Source organism: Gossypium hirsutum, chromosome A13 (genome assembly GCF_007990345.1).
Source record: "Gossypium hirsutum isolate 1008001.06 chromosome A13, Gossypium_hirsutum_v2.1, whole genome shotgun sequence".
NCBI classification, from domain to species: domain Eukaryota; kingdom Viridiplantae; phylum Streptophyta; class Magnoliopsida; order Malvales; family Malvaceae; genus Gossypium; species Gossypium hirsutum.
The window spans coordinates 22,181,684-22,188,852 of record NC_053436.1 but is presented as its reverse complement, the minus strand read 5'-3'; the positions used below and the strand labels follow the sequence as shown (position 1 = coordinate 22,188,852).

The window sequence follows — 7,169 nt, the reverse complement described above, 5'->3', positions numbered from 1 at the left end:
ATAAAACTCTCTGGATCTTTTAGTTTTTTAGGTAGTTTATTTTGGAGAATAGCTGAGCAAACTGCGTTTAGCTCCACATGCGATGCCTCGTCCAACTTCCGCTTATCTGCTAAAAGTTCCTTTAAAAATTTCATTGCGTTTGGCATCTGCGATAGAGCTTCAATAAACGGTAAGTTAATATGTAATTTTTTTAAGAGTTTAAGGAATTTATCAAATTATTCATCTGAGCAGTCTTTCCTTGTCGCATTGGGGTATGGCACATGAGGTTTATATTCGACAGTCACTAATTTGTTTTTATTATAATCTACCTCACCTTTGCCTTTGCTTACCACAGTTTCTTGCCTCGGTTCTAGCTCTGGCTCAATGACTCCTTCGTCATCTTGAATATTAATTGCGTTAAGCTGTTCCTTTTGGTTGGGTTCAGTATTACTTGGTAAGCTACCTTGTGGTCGTTCGGAGATTAGTTTAGAAAGCTGGCCTATCTGAGTTTCGAGCCCTTGGATTAACGCTTGTTGATTTTTAAGTGCTGTTTCGGTGTTTTGGAAACGGGTTTCTGACACCGAGATAAACTTTGTGGGCATCTCTTCAAGGTTCAGCTTCTTTTCCTGTTGATAGGGTGGCTGCTGGTAGCCCGGAGGTGGTCGTTGATTTCCTTGGCCTCCCCATGAGAAATTTGGGTGGTTCCTCCAACCTGCATTATAAGTGTTACTATATGGATTGTTTTGAGGTCGAGGATTATTACCAATGTAATTTAATTGTTCGTTATCCATGTTGTGACCATAAGGTTGGTATTCCAAATGGCTTGTTCCACCTCCACTTGCTTCGCACTACATTACTAGTTGAACCTGTGAAGAACTAAGAAAACCATCAATTTTCTTAATCAAGAGTTCTACCTGATTAGAGAGCACGGTGAGCCAATCAACGTTATAAACACCGACTATTTTCGTTGGCTTTGTCCTCATGACTTTCCACTGATAGTTATATAGTGACATCTCCTCTATGAACTCATAAGCATCTTCAGGTGTTTTATTATTGATGGTTCGGCCAGCAGCTGCGTCAACCATTTGCCGAGTCGATTGATTCAAGCCATTATGGAATGTTTGAACCTGAAGCCAAACTAGTAACCCATGGTGAGGGCACCATCTCAAAAGGTTTTTGTATCTCTCTCATACATCGTAGAGTGTTTCTAAATCCATCTGCACAAAAGAAGAGATATCGTTACGTAATTTAGCCGTTTTAGCCCGCAGAAAATATTTTAGTAAAATTTTTTCAGTCATTTGTTCCCAAGTAGTAATTGACCCTCGTGGTAACGAGTTCAACCACGGTTTAGCTTTGTTCCTCAATGAAAAGGGAAACAACTGAAGACGTATGGCATCATCAGAAACATCATTGATTTTAAATGTATCACATAGTTCCAAAAACTTTGCTAAGTGAGCGTTGGGATCTTCATCTTGCAAACCATCAAACTGAACAAATTGCTGTATCATTTGAATAGTGTTAGGTTTCAGCTTAAAAGTATTTACAGATACAACAGGTCTAACTATGCTTGACTCAGCTCCTGTTAAAGAAGGTTTAGCATAATCATACATAGTGCGTGGAGCAGAATTTTGATTAACTGCAATTGCAGGAGGTAGCTGATTACCTTGGTTTTCGGCCATCTCTTCGGTTGGAGGTTGAGTATCGTCCTCTTGCTCGTTCTCTGTATATCTTAAGCTTCGCCTTATTTCTCTTTGATGTCTGCGAACTGTGTGATCGATTTCTTCATCAAAAAATAGTGGTCCTGATGGGTTTCTTCTAGTCATAAACTATAAAAAACCTACCAGAAGAAAGAAAGAGAAAATTAGTAAATTAGAATAAAATTAAAAATTAGATTGCAAGAAAAATAAATAGCTAAAGTAATAAAAATTAAGCATTCCTAATATCTTAGTTCCCCGGCAACGGCGCCAAAAACTTGATTGCGTGATTTCGTGATAGGTTTTAAATATTTATAATTAATTGCTCTTGAAACTAACTATTATCGTGATGTAGGCAAGTGTACCTATCGAACAGTAGTATAGTTTTAGCAAGACCGGATTGTCGAACCCAAAGGAACTAAAAGTACTAGTACTGACTGCCTTTTTATTATCTAGCCTAAGAATAATGGGGTTTTGTTTTAACTAACTAATTATCTAAACTAAGAACTCACAGAGAATAGAATTGGGGAATTGCTTTTTGGAAAATCGATTGAATTAAGATAATACCTAAGGAAAAATCCACCTAGACCATACTTGTTATTCTGGCTCCGAATCGGATGATTTATTGATTTAACTTGTTCCATAGAGATCCCTAAGTTATGTTATTATCCCTATTCAAGACTAATAACGTCTAATCCCTAGATTGAATAATTAATACCTTTCTCTAATTAACACCCTAGGGTTGCATTAACTCGATCTATGGATCCCTTTATTAGATTTCACCCTAATCTGGCAAAATCTTGTCACCCTATGTCTAGGCGCGCAATCAACTCCACTTAATTATGACAAATGTACTCTTAGACAGGGTCTATTCCTCCTCTGAATAAGAGCTTATCTTGAATCAGTATCCTGGGATATCAAAACAAGAATTAAGAACACATAATTAAGAACAAGTTAAATATTTATCATACAATTTAGAAAATAATAACAAGATTCGTCTTAGGTTTCATTCCCCTTAGGTATTTAGGGAATTTAGTTCATAACTAAATAAGAAAACATCTTAGAATAATAAAGAATACAAAACATAAAGAAAACCCAAAACTCCTGAAGGGGAATTGAGGAAAGATCTTCAGTCTTGATGATGAATCCGGCTTCTGAGAAGGATCAATCAGCTTCCTTGGAGTAATTCCTTACTCCCTATTCTGTGTGTCCTTTTTCTCCTCTTCTAGGGTGATTTATAGGTTTTGGAATGCCTAAGAACCCATAAAAGTAGCCTTTTTCGAATTGGACTCAACTTGGGCTCGGCAGGGACACGCCCGGTTGCGATTACTTTAGGCCGTATTCGAGCCTGTTAGAATGGCACGGGTGTGTGTTCTACCCGTGTGAGTCGTTCTTCGATTCTGGTAGATTGAGAAGGCTGTATGGGCTGTCCGTGTGAGGATGTCTAGGCCGTGTTAATTTTGTACTTTGGCCCATTTTCTCTGTTTTTGGCCCGTTTCTTGTTCCTTTCGCTCTCCTATTCTCATCTAAGTATAAATCATGAAATTAAGGCATTAGGAGCATCGAATTCACCAATTATAATGGGAAATCATCCATAAAATATGTTAAACATAGGGTAAAAATATGTATAAATTACGATTTATCAGTCACTTTTGTATCCCACTGTCTAACTTGTCAGAAGGTTGAGGCCGAACATCAGCTGCCCTCTGGATTGCTTTAGCTAGTTAAGATTCCACAATGGAAATAGGAGAGGGTAATAATGGATTTTGTTATGGGGCTGCCTTTAACTCTGACTAAAAAATATTCAGTTTGGGTCATCGTTGATCGATTGACCAAGTCAGCCCATTACATTCCTATCCGAATAGACTACTCCTTACAAAAGTTAGCTAAATTGTACATTATTGAAATTGTGAGACTACATAGAATTCCTGTCCCGATCATTTCTAACAGAGATCCGCCATTTATGTCTCGGTTCTAGACGAAAATCTATGAGGCTTTGGGCACTCGACTTAATTTTAGTACTGTGTATCACCCTCAGACCGACGGACAGTCAGAGCGAGTCATCCAAATCCTAGAAGATATGTTTCGGGGTTGTGTGATAGACTTCAGGGGTAGCTGGGAGGAGTACCTACCATTGGCAGAGTTTGCATATAACAATAACTTTCAGTTTATTATTCAGATAGCACCATACGAGGCTTTATATGGTCATAAGTGCTGTACTCTGATATGTTGGACAGAATTAGGTGAGCGCCGAAAACTGGGTCTTGAGCTGGTTTTTGAAACTGAGAACACTGTGAGAGTAATTAGGGACCGACTGAAAGCCATGTTTGATTGGAAAAAGTCTTATACTGATTTAAAAAAGAAAGATATCGAGATTTCTATTGGTGATCGGGTTTTCTTGAGAGTATCATCGTGGAAAAAGTTCATCCGATTTGGATGCAAGGGCAAGTTAAGCCCAAGATTCATTGGACCTTACTGAATCTTGAAACGGGTCGGACCCATTGCTTACCAGTTGGAGTTACCGCCGGAGTTGGATCAGATTCACAATGTGTTTCATGTCTCAATGCTAAGACAGTATCGGTCAGATCCGTCACATATTGTTACTGTCAACCAGATTGAATTACGACCAGACTTAACATTCGAAGAAGAACTTGTTCAGATTTTGGATTCTGATGTTAAGATGTTAAGATGTTAAGGAAGAAAACTATCCCACTAGTAAAAGTTCTATGGTAGAACCATGGTACTAAGGAAGCCACGTGGGAATTGGAAGAATCTATTCGTCGACTGTATTAGTATCTGTTTGATTCAGGGAAAAATGTCGAGGCTGAAAGTTTTTTTAGGGGGAGAGAGTTGTAATTCCCCAAAAATTTAAGAGTTTAATCGTGAGTAACTGCTTAATTAATTTTTGTATCTCTGGTTTTGTGCTCTGCATTTGTGTTAAGGTTTGAAGTCAAATTACGTTGCTAAAATTTTATTGTTTTTAAAATAACCATGATCCATGTGTTGGGTGGTTAAGTGCGATTTTGGGTAAATCAGTGTTAAAAATGAGTCTGCTGGTTCACTAGTTAAGCATCTGTTTGTATTCTGTCTGATTTTGAGTTCGAGTTTTGTCGTATGCGTAGGAAATATTTTTTTTTTCAATTTTCGAAAGGGAGATGGTGGTTAACTTAAGACGTTTTAAAAAATTCTATAGTTCTTTTTTTTTGTCTTTAAACTTTAGTTCTTTGTTTTCTATCATTCCTTCCTTGATTTTTCTTCTTACTGCAATCGATTTTTGTGCGAATTAGGAAGTTCATTGCTTGTGAGGTCGATATTTCATAAGTTCCACTGTAAATTCCTTTCGTTTGTGATTTTCGTTCTGTTAACATTTTTCTGTCAAAATAGGACTTTGCTCGTTGATTTGACTTTCTGTTAAACACTCAGTTGGTTACTTTGTTTTGGCAAGGATATTACAAAAGATGTTAATCTGCCATATTAGTTTGATTTCTACTGTTTTGTACGAGGTGAGTGTGCGAATTGGAATAGAATTGCGTCAAACCTTTCGACATGTTCTTTTTAACGATAGGTTGATTTTGCTAAATGTTGAAATTGATAGTGTAATTGACTGTGGAATGATTAATTAGGTTTCGGGTAGTCTCCATGTTGTTTCTCCATCAAAACAAAATCAATTACATACTGAAAACTTTAATTTTACAAGTTTAGGATCATCAAAAATGGTGGCTATCGACGCCATACGGCCAGACACACTGGCGTGTGCCTAGGCCATGTGAGCACGGCCGTGTAACTCACTGTTCTTCGAATTGGGACCACATAGGCTGGCAGCTGGCACACGGGTGAGTGCCTAGGTCGTATGTTGCCTTAGTGTAGGGTTCACAAGGGCATGTGTCTAAGCCGTGTAACTCACTATTTGTGACTTAAGACCACACGGGTAAGCACACAGGCATGTGCCCAGGCTATGTGAGTCACATGAGTAAGGACACGACCATGTGTCCAAGCTGTGCGACTCTCTATTTACGTGTTAGAGCTACATGGGAAAAAGGGCATGGGCTTTTTCCCAGGTCGTGTGAGCTACACGGGTATGGACATGGCCGTGTGCAGTATAAATGAGGCCTAAAACCTATTTTTGAGGCCGTAAATGTGGTCTATGATTGATAATGATTTCCCTATTGTATGAATGATTTGAACTTAATTGTGTGAGAACTCTCTGCTATTCTGTAATTGACACATGAATGTTATAACTGTAAGCGCATTGTGAATATCTGTACTCTGCATATGCATGGGTTGGGATGTTGTGAAGAAGGAAGTAACTCACTTTAAATCAATTGTTAAGCCACTGTAATACCCCTACCCGTATTCATTGCCAGAATAGGGTACGATGTATTACCGGAGTTTACGAATTAATTTTTTTTTAACTCAATATAACCCTTTTATAGATATCTAATCTTCCCTGAAATTTTAAACTAGAAACAATCTACATCAACCAATCCAATTCAACATATTTTCAAGATAAATTCATGCATATTTATAAAATAACATCACCACATACCCAAAAACCAAGATTTGTTAGCTATACCAATGACTAACTCTACATTCATTTCACAGAATCATTTACTTTATTAGCTTATACATGCCATTGATTTCCGAAATAAAGTTTCTTTATATACCGAAGTTCTGAGGTTGATAGTGTGATGTGTCTCCGACCAAATCCGACCTCCGAGCTCTTAACACTACAAAACAGGGAAAAAGGAAACGGCGTAAGCACTTTGTGCTTAGTAAGCTCATGTAACAAGAATTGTACTTACCTAATATTTTCAATACAATACAATAAACATTCATATATCCATTCAATGCATGATTACTCTAATATGCACGAACTCAACATTCAAGTTAGTACAATAATTTCCATGTACCAATAATATATACCATGATTGATGAGCTCATCAATACCATGATTTCCATTTCCTTGTTATTTTTCCATATTTATCCCGTTGAATTTATCGAAATTTCGATGGATTTTTCAGAGGTACACTTTTAGTGTACAATTCCGGGTCAGTCAATTCATATTCATGTGCGCACATATCTATTTCAGAGAGCACACTCCTGCGAACCTCAACCTTGCAGCGGGATTACCAGTCCAGGCTAAATCCCCTGCAATATAAACTCATAGAGTATTGTCGGGATTACCAGTCCAGGCTAAATCCCCTGCAACGACAATTACTCTAATGAGCTTGGATCTGAATTACCAGTCCAGGCTAAATTCAAACCCTAATTCGGATTACCCGTCCGGGCTAAATCCATTTTACACATATTCTTCGGGAGGGCTATATCAAGATAGGATCACCCGTCCGGGCTAGATCCTTTTTACCGTCAATTCCTTTTCAGAGATCCATCGAATTTTCCTTTCATTCAACCGGGATTTCTTCCCATTTTATCAAATATATCAATGTTTCATTAATTTCCATATAATGAACATTCAAATCATATTCATATCAAAAA

At 37.7% G+C, this 7,169-nt stretch overlaps 1 non-coding gene across 1 annotated transcript; it reads left to right on the top strand.

Annotated features, from left to right (window-relative positions):
* Window positions 1–1,122: 1,122 nt before the first annotated feature.
* LOC121212976 (small nucleolar RNA R71) lies at window positions 1,123–1,229 on the top strand. The gene has a single exon (XR_005908346.1). It is a non-coding gene; the product is annotated as a small nucleolar RNA R71 (small nucleolar RNA).
* Window positions 1,230–7,169: the final 5,940 nt, after the last annotated feature.